Genomic DNA, 17,764 nt, shown 5'->3' with positions numbered 1-17,764 from the left:
CAAAAAAAAAAAAAAAAAAAAAAGAATTGTCAGCATGCTGTAACAGTTGGGTAATCTTTACATTGTTTTAAAAGGCTTTTTAAGGATTCTTTAACTTGAAAATTAGAAAATCTGGTATTTTAAAATATATTTAAAATGCATAAGGCTGTTTACACTGTAATCAAGTTATTTGGCTTAACAAAAATGCATTGGCTGTTTGGGATTTAGTTTCCTTAGCTAAAATTTGGTGATAAATATTAAAAATTTAAATGTAAAGGTTAGTTTAACACTGTCAAAGACATTACCTGTTCTGTGGGTCTAAAACTGTATTTTATTCTAGAACCAAGAGAAAAGAAAGGGAAAAAACTTAGAAGCCAACAGAAGACCTATCTTTAGGGGCGAGGGGTTATCAGACAGAAGTGCAGTTCAGCTGGTCATGCATGGTGGGACAGGCCCGGGGGGGTCCACAGATGGTGGTACGGGCCCTGGGAGGAGTCCACGCATGGTGAAAGAGGGCAAGCTGGCACAAACGCAGTTCATCTAACCCTAAAGAGTCGGATTGGGTGCATGCCCATTCCACAGGAGGGGCCGAGTGACCCATTTTTGTTCTGTCCTTCTCTACAGATAAATACTAGAAACATGATGGTAAAAATTAGTGATGTAGTGATCTGATTAGTATTGCTAAAACTGCCCCTGGAATGTGTTAAAATTAAGATTAAAAAGGCCTGAAAAAGAGGGTTAAAAAGTTTATTTGTATAATGTGAATTGCTTTCAATGATGTTCTACAATTAGGATAGGTTTTTAAAAATCATAAAGGTGTTAAGTCTAGCTTCTTGGTACAGTGATGGTGATTGTAATTCTTGCATTAAGGAAAAATTGTCATTTGAGTTAAAAGTTTTTAATGTGTATCTGTTTTAAAACAAGCAGCCGGGCTGGGAAGGTGGCTCAGTGGTAGAGTGCTTGCCTTGCATGCATGAGGCCCTGGGTTCGATTCCTCAGCACCACATAAGCAAAAAGAAAAAAGCCAGAAGTGGCACTGTGGCTCAAGTGGTAGAGTGTTAGCCTTGAGCTGAAGAGCTGAGGGACAGCGCCCAGGCCCAGAGTTCAGGCCCCACAAAAATAAATAAATAATAAAACAAGCAACCAAGGGGCAATGAGTGACACTTGGCCTCAAGATTTCCAGGGACCTTTTCAAAATGCAAATGAAAACTAAAGTATAAAATATTAAAAGAGATCAATAAGAGGCTTAAAACTTAGGAATGGATTTTTGGATATAAAAAGTAAAATTGTTCTTAACATTTGCCTCAAAGTGCACAAAGGAAAAAAAAAGGATTATCAGAATAATTGCTATTCCTGTTTGCTCTTATAGGTTTGTTTAACAGTTTCCAGCAAGCCCAGAGCAAAGCACAGAGGATTCTTACAATTTGTCAGATGTAACTTTGGTTCTTAAGTTCCAGGTAAGAACATGCTTAAAAGCTACTTCTATGTTGACGACCTTGTTGCTTTTAATTGGAGTAAAGTGGCCTTTTATAAGATTCATTGATCCGCAAACTGGTTCAAAGCCAGCCTGGGCAGAAAAAGGTCCCTGTGAGACTGTCACCTCTAATCAGCCAGCAGAGTGCTGAAAGAGCAAGCAGAGTTGCTTTGGGACTCAAAGTGGCAGAGTGCTAGCCTTTAGCTCGAGAACTAAGGGACAGCGCTCAGGTCCCACATTCAAGTCCAGGGACCAGCTAATGCCAATGAGGCATTTATCCCAGTGTGGAGAAGACACTCCTGGGACAAAAGCAATGGAGGAGCATCCAGAGGCAGTAAGCCACTGCTTGGATGGCAGAAATAATGTCAGATCCTAGAGTCATTTATGCATGACCCTTCAAAAATTGGTCAGAGCCAGGAGGTCATGGGAAGATAGTTTGTAAGCATGCCTAATGTCCATGACTATCTACCTTGTAAAGGACAGGAACTTGCCATCCTCTGTGATAGTAGTAAAAAGCTGAAGTTATAAAATGTGGGGAAGAGTTAAAATCTCAACCCCTGTATGTGCCAAAAGCCCTAATTGGCAGTAACTGAGCTGACACCAGCTACATGAAATTCATCTGTTCAACAACAACAACAAAAAAAGGGTTTATAAACCTGAGAGTCTATTTCTATTGACATTTGTCTGAAGGCCTGCACAGGTAACTTAGGCATTGCTAGGGTCACTAGAGATCACATTCCTAAGCCATCCAGAAAGATGCTTTTGCAAACCAGAGTGCTAAACAAGCTACACTGCTGTAACCAGAGAAAAGGTCTGTGCATTTATCAAAAGTTAAAATATTGTTCTTAATGACATCTAACCCAGGTAACCTCTTTGTAAAATAGGCTAAGGTTATAGGTTCCTGGCTAGGTAGGATCAATACCCCTGAAGTCAGCTTGAAGAAGTTACAGAAGATGGACCTTCGCCCATCAACCTCCTTTTAAGATCAAGAGTCCAGAGTCAGTTTTGGAAGAACGAGACAAAATAGATAAAATAATTTTTTTTAGAAAAAGGCATAAAGAATAGTGTTAACAGGTGTGCAAGTGTGGAGACTGCATCTGTCAGAGATGGTTACAAGACTAAGCCTTCTGTGTCTATTTACAAAAATGTCTGATTAGTAAAAAAGTTGTCATTTTGGTAAATTGTCCTGGGCTACTGTCTAAATAGTCTTAAAAACCAATGGGGCCAAGGCCTGCCAAGCCTATGTAATATATCCTTAACCAGTCTGTGTAGGAATCTGCAGCCCAGCACAAGGTGTGACAGTCCCTTGGAGCCACTGAAAAGACCCTGCTGCTGCTGCTACAGCCTGATAGTCACCTGGAGGAAATCTACATTGTTACCCTGACCACCTCCACCGTGGAAAAAGTAGACTGAACTCCTTCCTGATTCCATCACCTGAGACTGCATCCCGCTTGAAAGCTGCTAAAACTAAGATCTTGTGGGACATTATTTTGGGTGATATCCAGTAACCCTCTCTACTCCCACGGTGGATATTGGGGGCAAGGATATCACTGGCTTGCCTTAAGCACTCCAGGGCTTAGTGACTGGAAATCCACTCTATAATCACAGCCTAGTTTGGCTCTGCTATGGTAATAACCTGCTTCCTCTTGAGTGTGTGTTATCAATGCAGGTAATAAAAGGAATGAGACCCAGCCCTGCTCTTAGCCTTAAAAATCTAGCAAGTTTCTTCACCCCAGTGGTGCCTTAAGGCTGTTCTGAGATAACTTGGTTCCACAAGCCAAAGGAAAAATTGGGCAGTTTTAAACTCTAGCCACAAAGAAGCTCAAGGAATTGTAAAAAAAAAAAAAAAAAAAAAAAAAAAAAAAAAAAAAAAAGAGGGTAGTAAAGAAAGCCTTGGGAAAGGAATTGGGGGAAAAATGGTCTCCTGGATTTAAAAAAAAGGGGCTTAAAAAGTAAGGATTGTCTTAAAATGTTTGTAAGTTTAAGTACGTAGCAAATGATATGAGTGTGTCTTAAAATTGGAGCTTATGAGTAAAGCTGGTATAAAATTAAGTTAGCTGTGATACACATAGAGTCAGGATTGGTGCACTGATGTGGAACATTCTTTATGTCTTACCTGTATGGTGGGGAGAAAGGATGGGCCTACTGCAATCTAGATGCTGGTTTAGTTAGAGCCGCCAGCTAGACTCATTGGCAGAGGTAGTTCTCTGAAATCACTGGGGACTGGACTTCTTCTCATGAAGCAAGGTAGCCTTTGTATTAGGGAAAGTTTGGCTTCAGGAGAGTCTGAGGGACTGAGTCATGTTATCAGTCTCTCTTCTCATGGTCCCCATGGGCGACAACCCTAATAACTGCCCTCACTGGCGTAGTTCTCTTGCTTCTGACATTAACTGTTAGTCTCCATGGATAATGACCCTGATTTCAGCTATTGCTGCCCACCTTGATTCTTATCCTCCTGATGCTATTAATTAGCCCTTGTGTAATTAATACATCAATGTCATTCATACAAAAGAGGATTGGAGCCATAAAATTAATGGTAATGAGAACTCAAAATGATTCCATCCCAATGGAAAAACTGAGTCAATGATTTGACTCAGGAACAAGTCAAAGAGGGGAGTGAAGTAGGCCCTGAGAGGAGACTCTAGCTGGTATAGCTTCTTTCCAGGCTTTGCCTTTGTTTTAGGGATTTTAGAAAAAAAAACCTTTAAACAAGGTTAACTAGACCTAGGCTCCAACCAGCCCAGTTCCTGGAATGGAAAGAATGCCTCTAGGTCCCCTTCCCCTTAACAACCTAACCCACCTTGATTGTTCAGTTAAAGACTGATCCAGATAGGTTGTAATCTACTTGCTTACAGTAAACTCCACCTTGTGTGGTAATGTGTGGTCTGGTATGACCATATGATCCTACCCAGTGGTATATGATCCCATTGGTCACCTGCACATGACCAGGCTCGACCTCATAGATTTTTGCCTTTAAAAACCAAGAATGGGGGCCACTCAGGGTCACAGTATTAACTCCCAAGCCTGTGCTGCGGCCCTGGCTGGTCAGTGTAGGAACCTTCTCAATAAAGTTGCTTCTTTATTAACAACTTTGTTGCGGTGGGCTCTGTCACTCCAGACAACTAGGTGGGCTTGCCTGCCTGCGTAGGGGTCTTCCTACTACAGAGCAAAATTGAGTTGGCGAGAAATAGCAGCTGAGCTCCCATGATGCCAAGATGGCGCATCTGCCATATGGTCAATGCTAGAGAGAGCTGAAGATTTTGACAGTGAGGGTGCATTGCTTCTGGCACACATGGAGCTTCAGGTTCCACCCCCACTACAAGGGCAGAGGAGGGGGCCCATAGGGAAGGCCTCAGAGGGGGTGCCTCACATGCCCCCCGCAGAGGGGGCCACAGACCAGGGGGTCAAATTTGATTGTAAGGAAATTTAGTTCTGTCCTTTTCCATGGTAAGTGATGGTGGAACTAAAATCTGACTGCGAGAGTCCCCGACAGTGAATTTGGCTCAAAAAGTGGGAAACATCCTGTGGGAAATGTCACATTTCTCCATGGCGTCCCTCAGCCGTGGAAGCCATCGGCTAGATTCTTGGCCAAGTTTTTTTTGGGGGGGGGCCTGAGGCCCCCAACATATGCTTGGAGCCTATACAATGCAATCTAAGACTCTTCACTTACCTGAAGGTAGTACTTAATTAACCAGTGTTGGGCAGCAGGTAGGGGGATTGGTCAGGAGGACGTTACCTTGGTGGTCCTCTGGTGACAGGAGTGTAGGACCTCAGGCTAGGTCCTGGGGGAGCTGGTCAGACCCCCATCCGAAGTGGAGGGGGGAGCAAATCCACCAAGGAACCTATCCCTGTAGAACCACCAATGAAAGGATCCATCACATCCATCCCGGGAGACTATGCAGAAGCAGGCAGGCACAGGAGAAAGATTATTACAAGGTTTATTAGAGGAGCCAAATTTCTCCCAGAGAGAGCACATGGAAACGTCCACTATCTAGGTAGCAGCAGGGTCTGGGGGCAGGAAGTGTGGTAGATGGGAGTTCAGGTGGGTCTGGGCGGAGAGAGGGAGGGGACAGCAGTATGCAGGGAACTCTAGGGAAGGGAGGAGTTCAGGTCTAAGTGGAGCTGAGGATCCAAGGTGGGCTTAATGCTTACATCAGTCATTGAATAAGAAAGCCAAATGAAATATGAGGCCCTGAGTTCAAGCCAATTAAAAAAAGGTCTAAAGATAAAAAGTGTATCAAGGCTGGGAAGGTGGCCCAGTGGTAGAGTACTTGCCTTGTATGCATAACGCTCTGGGTTCGATTCCTCAGCACCACATAAGCAGAAAAACCAAAGTGGGCCTGTGGCTCAAGGGGTAGCCCACTAGTCTTGAGCTGAAGAGCTGAGGGACAGTGTGCCCAAGCCCAGAGTTCAGGCCCTATGACTGACAAAAAAAAATAAGTGTATCAATACTTGAACTGATTGCTCATGCCTATAATCCTACCTTCTCAGGAGACTAAGTTCTGAAAATTGAGGTTCAAAGCCAAAGGACAGACAAATCTGAAAGACATCTCCAATTAACCAGCAAAATACCAGAGCTAGACACATGACTTAAGTGATAGAGCATAAGCTGTGAATAGAAAAACCCCAGAGAGAGTGCATAATCCTGAGACAAGCCCAGTAATAGCACAAGAAAGAAACAAAAACAAAAGCTTGGATCCAAGACTGTTTAGAGGCTTGATTAGAATCAGGTTTTTCCTTTTTTTCTTTTTCTTTTTTTCTTGTTGGTTGTGGGGCTTGAATTCTGGGCCTGGGCACTGTCCCTCAGCTCTTCAGCTCAAGGCAAGCATTCTACCACTTGAGCCACAGCACCACTTCAGGTTTTCTGAGTGGTTTATTGGAGATAAGAGTCTCATGAACTTTTCCTGCCCTGGCTAGCTTTGAATCATGATCCTCAAATCTCAGCTCCTGAGTAGCTAGCCTTACAAGAGTGAACCACTGGCACCCGGCTTAGAATCAGGTTTAATTTGGGGCTTTTTTTTATGGCTTTGGTTTTGGTTTTTGCAAGAAATCTTCATGGCTAGGGTTAATTCTACAGTGTACAATGAAAGGTTCAGTGTATGGTTGTCTCCTTCAGTAATGCTAGAATTCATCTCTCCATTCACGGGTGACAAGCCTAATTTTATCCATCATAAAGCTGACCTCAGGTTTTAATTGTCTAGCAACCATTGCTAATTATTAGACCAGTGGTTTTCAACTAGGGATGATTTTGTTTTACCTAATCTGAAGAACTCTGGAAATGTTGAGATATTTTGGGCTATTGCAACTGGAGAGTTCATGTGGTGTGCTGCATGAAAGTACTGAATCTGAGCTGGGAATATGTTTTAGTGGTAGAGTGCTTGCCTAGCATGCATGAAGCCTTGGGTTCAATTTCTCAGTACCACATAAACAGAAAAAGCCAGAAGTGGTGCTGTGGCTCAAGTGCTATGCTTGAGCAAAAGAAGCTCAAGGACAATGCCCATGCCCTGCCTGTGCCCTGAGTTAAAGCCCCAGGACTGGCAAAAAAAAAAAAAAGTACTGAATCTACAACTGTCATCCAGTGAGTAGAGGCGGATGCTGCACAATCATAGAGTAAACTATACCCCACCACCCCCTGCACAAGGTAAAGAATTATCAAGCCCAAAATGTCAGTAGTGCCCAGGGTGAGTATCAAGTCTGCATCTGTTATTTTCATTAGGGTTACAAAATGGTGGTCCCCTCCTCTCCCTCTCTCTCTCCCTCTCCCTCTCCCTCTCCCTCTCCCTCTCCCTCTCCCTCTCCCTCTCCCTCTCTCTCTCTCCCTCTCTCTCTCTCTCTCTCTCTCTCTCTCTCTCTCTCTCTCTCTCTCTCTCTCTTTTGTGTGTGTGCACATGTGTGTGTGTGTGTGTGTGTGTGTGTGTGTGTGTCCTGAATTCAGGGCCTTCTGTTCTTGCTGGGCTGTTTTGCTCAAGGCTGACTATCACTTGAGCTATAGAGGAGAAGGGTCTCCTAGACTGTTAAGGTCCCAGACTATGTGAGAAAAACTAAGCTGAGAAATTGACCCTTTACTAAAAACAAAGAGAGGCCATAAAGGGAGATCTTAAAATATATTTCACATGGACTTTTGTGCTATCTCATACCCTGCCTAATTAGAATAGTGCCTGCTGTGCCATGTTGTGTATCCTCTGGAAGCTATCTTTGTAATACATCTCCTGTAGCTGTCTTTGTAACAACCCCCAGCTTGAAGGGTGCAGGGGCACATGACATTATGTTTCTGGAATGTACAGCCCCCATGAGTAAGAATATCCACCAGCTTTGTGTGGGGACCCCAAATTTGCACGCCAACTCAAACCAAATGATAGGTTAGTTCAAACAGTTACTATGAGATGGACTGTAACCCCATTGACCATTGACATAAATATGCAATCTTTATGCGTGTGTTACATCCCATTGGCCACCTGTGTGTGGTCAGGCTTGACCACATGGATTTTGCCATTAAAAACCCTAGCTTGTGGGCCATTTAGGGTCACAGTTTCAGCTCCTGAGTCTGGGCTGCATCCCTGGCTAGTCAGCTATCCATATCCCCAATAAAGTTATCTTTTTACATGAGGCTGTCTCTGAGTGGTGGACTCTTTTCCCCAAAGCAGAGCCATCACACCTCCACTTCTCAATTTTTGCTATTTAATTGGAGATCATAGTCTCATAGACTTTTCTCCCCAAGCACTCTTTGAATCACAGTCCTCAAATCTCAGTCTAGGACTGGGAATGTAGCTTAGTGGTAGAGTGATGCTTAACATGCATGAAGCCCTGGGTTCGATACCTTAGTATCACATACCAGAAGTGGTGCTGTAGCTCAAGTGGTAGAGCACTAGTCTTGAGCACAGAGAGGCTTAAGGACAGAGCCCAGACCCTGAGTTCAAGCCCCAGGACCAGAAAAAAAAAAAAAACTCAGTCTACTGAATAGCTAGGCTTACAGGCTTGAGCCATGGACACCAGGCACTATTTTTTTTTTTTTTTTTTGCTGTTCACATTGTCTCATCAAATATTCAATGGCGCCTGTGTCATTTTGACACAATTCTAGTAGTCTTAGGAACTTTCTTGCTTTCCATTTTGTATATTGACTGCCCTAAACACAAAATAATCATTTCTACAAGGAATCCAAATTCATCTCAGTGAGGAAAAGTATTTGTATCAATAACTTTGTAGGACCTGAAATCTGCCCCAAGTAATGGATAATCTTAAAGAGATTGAATTCCCTATCATAGAAAACTTAGTGGGTGGGAGGGAAGGAATGGTTGGGGGAAAACACAGGAGGAGGCAACAATGCTCAATAGGAAATGTACTCATTATCTTGCTCATGTAACTGTAACCCCTCTGTACAGCATTTTTACAATAAAAAGTACAAAAAAAGAGAAAACTCAGTGGGCTGGGAATGTGGTTTAGTGGTAGAGTGCTTGTCTAGCATGCATGAAGCTCTGGGTTCGATTCCTCAGTACTATATAAGCAGAAAAAGCTGGAAGTGGCACTGTATCTCAAATGGAAGAGTGCTAGCCTTGAGCAAAAGAAGCTCAGGGACAGTGCCCAGGCCCCCAGTTCAAGCCCCATGACTGGAAAAAAATCTGGAATCAGAGCTGTGACTTAAGTGGTATAGTGCTAGCCTTGAGCACAAAAGTTCAGTAACAGTGCCAAGGCCCTGAGTTCAAAAACGACAACACACAAAAGGAAAGAGAGGTAGGGAGTAGGGAGAGAGGGAGAAAGAGAGGAAGGGAAGAGAAAAGAAAACTTAGTTTAGGTTAATTTAACTTTCCAGATTCAGAAACTTTTCTCCTCAAAGGTGCTGGGCAATTTTTATTAGTGTTTGGCTGGCTGTTTGTCTAGACACTTCTTCCTATGCTTGCTTAGCCAATATGCAGTACATAGCCATTTGTGGCACTTAATATTCTAAGAGGAACGAACGTAATGGTAACCAAAGCACAAAGTTCCTTGTTCTTGTGGCTTTGAAACCAAGATTTTTGACCTGAGGCCCAAAGTCCAGGAGTCCAACATTAGGTCTGACCACTCTCCCTATAAGTCTCTTTACAGAGACATAGTAAAAGGAGGAGGAAGGAGTTTTTCTGTTGTTTATGGTTTTTGTTTTGCTTTGTGACAGGGCTTGAGCTGGGCGTCTGGGCACTGTTCTGAGCTTCTTTTGCCCAAGGCTAGCATTCTTCCACTTGAGCCACAGCATCACTTCTAGTTTTTCTGTTTATATACTACTGAGGAATTAAACCTGGGGCTTCATGAATGCTAGGCAAACACTCTACCATTAAACCACATTCTCAGCCCAGAAAGGGGATTTATTATATGGCAGCCATGGGAAGATATCACTTCAGTACAACTTCATCCATCTTCAAGGGTAGAGACACTGGCTTTAGATTAAATAGGGAAAATTAGGGGCAGGAAGTAAGAAAGTTAGGTACAGTTAAAAAGTCCCAAATCACAATTGTGGCCAAGGGGACCATTATTAGTGTTTGTTCTTGAGAACAGTCATAATGACAACTTGTTATCACTTTATCTCTGAAGTGGAGAATCAGGAGCTAGTTGCCTGAAAGTAGACTGAGCTGTTGCTCAGGAGGGGAAACTGGAAAAATGTAATAGAGCATAGCCATGAGGAAAAAAAAAGCCAAGTGAGAGTAGAGGCCCTAAATTCAAGTTCCAGTAGTCACACATGCACGAGCACACGTGTGCACGCGTGCACGCGCGCGTGCGCACACACACACACACACACACACACACACTAGATAGGTAGATAGATAGATAGATATAGAATTAAATTTTTGTCACAAGGTGATTATTGGTGAGTCATTTTCTTCCTGAAACCCAAGGCAATTGTAAAGTGACTGCATGAGGGAATGACTCAGATCACAAAGGATAGATGCAAAGTGGGGGTAGGGAGCTCGGTATTCGGCTTTTAGTTATTTCACAGTAAAAGCATCCTTTAAGCAGGGCGCTGGTGGCTCACACCTGTAATCCTAGCTACTCAGGAGGCTGAGATCTGAGGATTACAGTTCAAAGCCAGCCCGGGCAGGAAAGTCTGTGAGACTCTTATCTCCAATAAACCACTAGAAAACCAGAAGTAGCACTGTGGCTCAAGTGGTAGAACATTTGCCTTGAGCTGAAGAGCCTGGCAGGGACAGCGCCCAGGCCCAGAGTTCAAGCCCCAGGACCAAAAAACAAACAAACAAACATTATCTGCCTCTCAATAAGATAATTAAAGAACTATATAGCAAGTCAGCTGGACTCAACAGTTGAGAAAGCTAAAACAAGGAACAGAAAGCAAAGAGATAGAGCTGGTTTAACAGCAACTCTCAAAAGAGGTGTCCTGCTGGGTGCAGTGACTCATGCTTGTAATCCTAGCTACTCAGGAGGCTGAAATCTGAGGGTCGTGGTTTGAAGCCAGTTAAATCAGGCAGGAAAGTCCATGAGAATCTTATGTTAATCTCCAGTTAACCAGCAAAAAGCTGGAAATGAAGCTGTGGCTCAAGTGGTAGACTGGGGTCTTGAGTGAAAAAGATTAATTAATTAATAGGTTTTTTTTCAGTTGTGGGGCTTGAACTCTGGGCCTGGGTGCTGTCCCTTAGCTCTTCAGCTCAAGGCTAGTGCTCTACCACTTGAGCCATAGTGCCACTTCAGCGTCTTTCTGCTTATGTGGTGCTAAGGAATTGAACCCAGGGCCTCATGCATGCAAGGCAAGCGCTCTATCACTGAGCTACCTTCCCAGCCCCTGGGGTGAAAAAGATTAAACAACAACACCTTGAGTTCAAGCCCCAGTTCTTTCAAAATAAATAAGTAAAATAGACTTAAAAAAAAAAAGCTGAGCCCTGTTGACTTACACCTGTTATCCTAGCTACTTTGGACACTGAGATTGGGAGGATCATTGTTCCAGGACAGTCTACGTAGAAGTCAGTGAGATAATATCTGAACAAAAGTTAGTTATAGTGGCAGCTATGGTGGAAACCAAAAATATAGGAGTATCAGTGGTCTGCAAGTTAAAACAAGGAAGTAAACTAAAAAAGTCCAAACAGATAAATCTTTTCCCTTTTATTATTTTTTTTTGGAAGGGGGGTCGGGGCCTGAACTCTGGGCCTGGGCGCTGTCCCTCAGCTCTTCAGCTCAAGGCTAGCACTCTACCACTTGAGCCACAGCACCACTGCCAGCTTTTTTCTTTTTGCTTATGTGGCGCTGAGGAATGGAACCCAGGGCCTCAGGCATGCAAGGCAAGCGCTCTATCACTGAGCCACCTTTCCAGCCTATCTTTTCCTTTTTATTTTTATTTTTTTTTTAATTTTTTTTATTGTAAAGATACTATACAGAGGGTTACAGTTACATGAGTGAGGCAATGAGTACACTTCCACTTCCTCTTGAACATTGTTACCCACTCCATTGTTTTCCCCCTACCATCCCCTCCCTCCCTCTCTTCCCCAAGGTTCTTTTTTTTTTTTTTTTTTTGATTGTGATTAAGTGATTACTTAATTTCCGGAAATTCACAGTATTGTGGAATAATGATGCTCATTTAAAGTCACATGTTCATTCTAACTTTCCTGGAGCAAATTGTCTATCACAGTCTGTAATATATAACGGTGCTCATATGTTATATACCATATATGTGATCAGCAGCATGGGGATATTTAGTAGTGGTTCAACCAGATGAGTGGGAGTTCTTTGTTTCTTAAGTCCTGTTAGTTTTGTCATATCACCTAACATTTTGGATTCATCATCCACTTATCAGGGAGCCATGTACTGTTTGTCTCTTCGTTCTTGGCTTACCTCGCTCAACATGATTCCTTCTAGCTCCATCCATTTCCCTGCAAATGCCATTATTTTGTCATTTCTAATGGCTGCATAGTATTCCATTGTGTATAGATACCACAATTTTTGGATCCATTCATCTGTGGTGGGGCATCTAGGTTGTTTCCATATCCTAGCTATTGCGAACAGTGCTGCAATAAACATGGAGGTGCACGTGTCCTTGTATATTGGTTCCTGTTGTTCAGGGTAGATGCCTAGAAGTGGTATGACTGGGTCGTAAGGGAGGTCAATCTTTAGCTTTCTAAGGACCCTCCAGACTGCTTTCCAAAGTGGTTGTATGAGTGTACATTCCCACCAGCAGTGTAATAGCGTTCCTCGTTCTCCACATCCCCTCCAGCATTTGTCATTGGCTGATTTGTGGATGTGGGACATTCTGACTGGGGTAAGGTGGTATCTCAGGGTTGTCTTTATTTGCATTTCCTTCACCACCAGGGATGATGAACATTTCCTCATGTGTTTCTTTGCCATTTTTATTTCTTCATTTGAGAAGTCCCTCTTTAGTTCCCTTGCCCATTTAGTAATTGGTTTGTTGGGTTTGGGAGGGATTAGTTTCTTGAGTTCCCTGTATATACAGGATGTTAACCCCTTGTCTGATATATTGCTGGTAAATATTTTTTCCCAATTAGTTGGTTGTCTTTCTAGCTTGGTTGCCATAGCTTTATCTGTGCAGAAGCTTTTTATTTTAAGGTAGTCCCATTTGTCGAGTCTCTCTCCAATTTGTTGTGACCCTGGGACTCTGTTCAGGAAGTTCCTTCCTGTGCCTATTAGTTCAAGTGTCTCTCCTACTCTGTCCTGCAGTAGTTTCAGAGATTCAGGTTTAATGTTAAGGTCTTTAATCCATTTTGAGTTGATGTTGGTGCATGGTGATAGGCTGGGGTCCACTTTTAGTTTTCTGCATGTGGCTGCCCAGTTTTCCTAGCACCAGCGGTTGAAGAGGCTGTGTTTCTTCCATTGTATGTCTTTGGCTCCTTTGTCGAATATCAGCTGGCTGTAGGCCTGTGGATTTATTTCTGGATCTTCTATTCTGTTCCATTGGTCTTCGGGTCTGTTTTTGTGCCAGTACCATGCTGTCTTTGTTATTATAGCTCTGTAGTAGAGTTTGAAGTTCGGCATGGATAGCCCTCCCATATTGTCTTTATCCCCTAGAATTGTTTTGGCTATTCTAGGTCTTTTGTTGTTCCATATGAATTTTTGGACTGTTTTCTGTATTTCAGTGATGTACGTCATTGGGATTTTAATAGGAATTGCGTTGAATTTGTATATTAGTTTTGGAAGTATTACCATCTTTACTATATTAAGTCGGCCTATCCAGGAGCATGGGAGGTCTTTCCATTTCCTAGTGTCTTCTGCAATTTCTTTCTTTAACTTTTTATAGTTCTCATTAAATAGTTCTTTTACATCTTTGGTTAGGTTAATTCCTAAATATTTTATTTTTCGGGAGGTTATTGTGAATGGGGTTGCTCCCTTTATTTCCCTCTCTTCCTGTACATTATCAGTGTATAGGAAGGCAACTGATTTTTGTGGGTTTATTTTGTATCCTGCTATTTTGCCGAAGTGATTTATGATTTCTAAGAGTTTGGGGATGGAGTTTTTGGGATTGTGGAGGTATAGTATCATGTCGTCTGCAAAAAGGGATAGTTTAACTTCTTCTTTCCCTATGCGGATCCCTTTAATGTCTTTTTCTTGCCTTATTGCCCTGGCTAAGGGTTCTAGGACTATATTGAAGAGGAGTGGAGACAGTGGGCATCCTTGCCTTGTTCCTGATTTTAGGAGAATTGGTTGTAGCTTTTCCCCATTAAGTATAATATTGGCTATTGGTCTGTCATAAATGGCTTTTATTGTTTTTAGAAATGTTCCTTCTATTCCTATTTTCTCCAGAGCTTTTAGCATGAATGAATGTTGAATTTTGTCAAAGGCCTTTTCTGCATCTGTAGCGATAATCATGTGATTCTTGACCTTGGCTCTGTTGATATGTTGGATTACATTTATTGACTTACGTATGTTAAACCATCCCTGTGTCTCTGGGATGAAGCCTACCTGGTCATAGTGAATTTTTTTTTTATGTGTTTCTGGATTCTGTTAGCTAGAATCTTGTTAAGGATCTTTGCATCTGTGTTCATCAAGGAGATTGGCCTGTAATTCTCCTTTTTGGTTGGGTCTTTGCCTGGTTTGGGGATGAGTGTGATATTGGCTTCGTAGAATGAGTTTGGGATAGCTCCTTCCTTCTCTGTTTCTCTGAAGAGCTTGAGGAGTATGGGTATTAGTTCTTGTTTAAAGGTCTTATAGAATTCTGCTGTGAATCCATCTGGTCCTGGGCTTTTTTTTTGTTGGAAGACTTTTGATAGCTTCCTGTATCTCATTATAGGATATTGGCTTATTTAATTGGTTAACTTCTTCTTTGCTCAGTTTGGGCAACTTGTATTTCTCTAAAAATGCATCCATTTCTGCCCGATTTTCTTCCTTTAGAGAGTATAGCTTTTGAAAGTAGTCTGTTAGAATTGTTTGGATATCTTGGGTACGTGTGGTGATGTTTCCCGTGGCATCCCTAATCCTATTAATATGGGTTTCCTCTCTTCTTTTTTTAATTAATCTAGCCAATGGGCCATCAATTTTGTTTATTTTTTCAAAGAACCAGCTTTTTGTTTGGTTTATTTTGGTTATGGTTTTCTGATTTTCTAATTGGTTAATCTCTGCTTTTAATTTGGTTATCTGGCTTCTTCTAGTAGCTTTAGGTCCCATTTTTTCCTGTTTTTCTAGCTGTTTTAATTGCAACATGAGACTATTTACTTGGTCTGTCTCCATTCTCTTGATGTGGGCACTGAGGGCAATAAATTTGCCCCTCAGGACTGCTTTTGCTGTGTCCCACAAGTTTCTTTGTGAGGTGTTTTCATTTTCATTGAGTTGTAGGAAATGCTTTATTTCTTCTCTGATCTCTTCTATTATCCAGGCATTGTTAAGGAGTGTGCTGTTCAATTTCCATGTATTGGAGAAATTTCTGCGGTATGCTTTGTTATTGAGAGCTAGCTTGATTCCACTGTGGTCAGATAGGATACAGGGGATTATGTCGATTCCTTTGTATTTGCTTAAGTTCCTTGCATGAACTATGATATGGTCTATTTTGGAGAAAGTTCCGTGAGCTGCTGAGAAGAATGTGTACTGTGTTGTTTTAGGGTGAAATACTCGGTAGATGTCAGTTAATTCCGCTTGAAGTATGGCCTCTCTTAATTCGGTAGCTTCTTTGCCAATCCTCTGGTTGGTAGACCTGTCCCTTGGTGAGAGTGGTGTGTTAAAGTCTCCTAGTATTATCGTATTGGGATCTATTTTATTCTGTAAGTTTGAGAGCATTTGTTTGACATATCTGGGTGCACCAATATTTGGGGCATATAAGTTGATGATGGTTATATCCTCCTCTTGGATTGTTCCCTTTATTAATATGTAGTGTCCGTCCTTGTCTTTCTGTACTGATTTTAATGAAAAGTTTATTTTGTCAGATATCAGGATAGCTACACCTGCTTTCTTACTGGGGGCGTTTGATTGGTAGATCCTTTTCCACCCCTTCACTCTGAGTTTGTTTGTATGTTTGGCTGAGAGGTGGGTCTCCTGAAGGCAACAGATGGATGGGTCTTGTTTTCTTATCCAGTCCTCAGTTCGTTTTCTTTTAATTGGCAAATTCAGCCCATTTATATTAAGAGAAAGTATAGAGAGATGCATTGTTGTCCCTGCCATTCCGTTTTCCTAAGTTTTTCTTTTTTCCTTTCCTCCTGTGCTTGCTCAGTTAGACTTTGAGTAACGCCTGTTTGGGGTAGGCCCCAGTTCCTGGCTGCTTTCTTCAGGTTGTGTCCCCCCTCTTAGAATTCTTTGTAATGCTGGCTTAATGTTTATGTATTCATTTAGTTTTTCTTTGCTATTAAAAGTTTTCAGTTCTCCATCAAATGTGAATGCTAGCTTTGCCGGGTAGATCAGTCTGGGTTGGCAGTTATTGGCTCTCAGGGCTCGTATGGTGCTTTCCCAGGCTTTTCTTGCATTCATTGTTTGTGTGGAGAGATCTGCAGTAATTCTTATTTTTTTCCCATTGTAGTATAGCTCCTTCTTCATTTTTGCTGCATGCAGGATTGTTTCCTTATTATTCAGATCTATCATTTTTACTATAATGTGTCTAGAAGTGTTTCTCCTGGGGTCTTGCTTGTTGGGTGTTCGATAAGCTTTTGTGATGTAGTTAAGATGGTCATTTTTGAGGTGGGGAAAATTTTCATTGATTATATTGTTAAATAGGTGTTGCATTCCCTTGCTCTGGAATTCCTCACCTTCGTCCACTCCAATTATGAGAAGGTTAAATTTTTTAGCATTATCTGCTTGCTCTTGAATATCCCTTTGGTTTAATTTGAGTGATTTTTCCATATCTGTCACTTTTTGGTCCAGTTGGTGTATTCTGTCTTCTGTATCTGACACTCTACCTTCCATTTCATTCACTCTGTTGACAGTGGCTTCTATTGTGGTTTGCATGGAGGAAATGGATCCCTTTATGAATTCAATGTTGGTTCTCAGAGTACTGATCTCACCTCTCAATGAGGTATGCATTACCTCTAATTTGGCGTTTATCTCACTTCTTACTGAGGTTTGTGCAGCTTCTATTTTTGCATGCATCTCTTGTTTGATACCCTGTATCTCTTTGGATAGTTCATCCTTGTGCTCTTTCAATTTCTGATCAATTTCTCACTTTATTTCTTGAGTCATTGCCTCCAGCAACCCTTGGAAGTAGCCTTTGTCTTCCATTCCTGCTTTGCTCCCACTGGGGCTCTCCCCTGTGTGGCTGCTGGCTTTTGAGGTGAGCTTGCTGTCCTGGGTGGTAGTAAACCTTGTGATTTTTCTCTGTGATTTTCGCATGGAGGTTCAGGAGACTGCTCTTCAATTTTGTTTTGGTGTGTCTGTCTTTGCTTGGTTGCTGATTCTGTATTGGTGGAGAGAGTCTGTGCCTGATCTGGGTTCTGTTGGGAGCCTATTTCCAGCTGCTATTCTGACTTACTTAGGATTCTCAGCTCTCTGCTGTAGATTGCTGGCAGTTCCCGCCTTTGGAAGGGTTGAGCAGCCTAGACTGCTTGTGTTTGCTCCTACGGGTGCTCTTGTGAAGAACAGATGCTCTGGATGCACTCTCCCAAATGCTGGAGTCTGCTATGGGCTCCTGATGTGTTTTTGTTTATTTGTTTTGGGCTGGTTGTGGGCTTGAACTCTAGGTTTGGGTGCTGTCCCTCAGCTTTTCAGCTCAAGGCTGGCACCCTACCGTTTGAGCCACAGCACCACTTCAGACCCTTTTTGCTTTTGTGATGCTGAGGAATCAGATCCAGGGCCTCATACATCCAAGACTATCACTCTATTGCTGAGCCGCCTTAACAGTCTGAGCTCCTGCTTACTATCAGGTGCTGGCAGCCTGTGTTGTCCAATTCCCAGTCTAGGGTATATGGGTGGAGT

The 17,764-nt window shown here is 42.3% G+C and overlaps 1 protein-coding gene across 1 annotated transcript in view; it reads left to right on the top strand.

The window, feature by feature from the left end:
- Positions 1 to 1,357: 1,357 nt before the first annotated feature.
- Positions 1,358 to 17,764, top strand: part of Ogdh (oxoglutarate dehydrogenase) — a 110,367-nt gene continuing 93,960 nt past the window's right edge. The window contains exon 1 of the mRNA XM_070014553.1: positions 1,358 to 1,436. The gene's annotated coding sequence lies outside the window, so the exon portion shown is untranslated. The remainder of the gene's footprint in view (positions 1,437 to 17,764) is intronic.

The sequence above is a fragment of the Dipodomys merriami genome, unplaced genomic scaffold (genome assembly GCF_024711535.1).
Source record: "Dipodomys merriami isolate MVZ:Mamm:240054 unplaced genomic scaffold, mDipMer1.0.p SCAF_98, whole genome shotgun sequence".
Classification (NCBI taxonomy): domain Eukaryota; kingdom Metazoa; phylum Chordata; class Mammalia; order Rodentia; family Heteromyidae; genus Dipodomys; species Dipodomys merriami.
The sequence above is the reverse complement of the archived record's forward strand: the minus strand, read 5'-3'. Positions and strand labels throughout refer to the sequence as shown.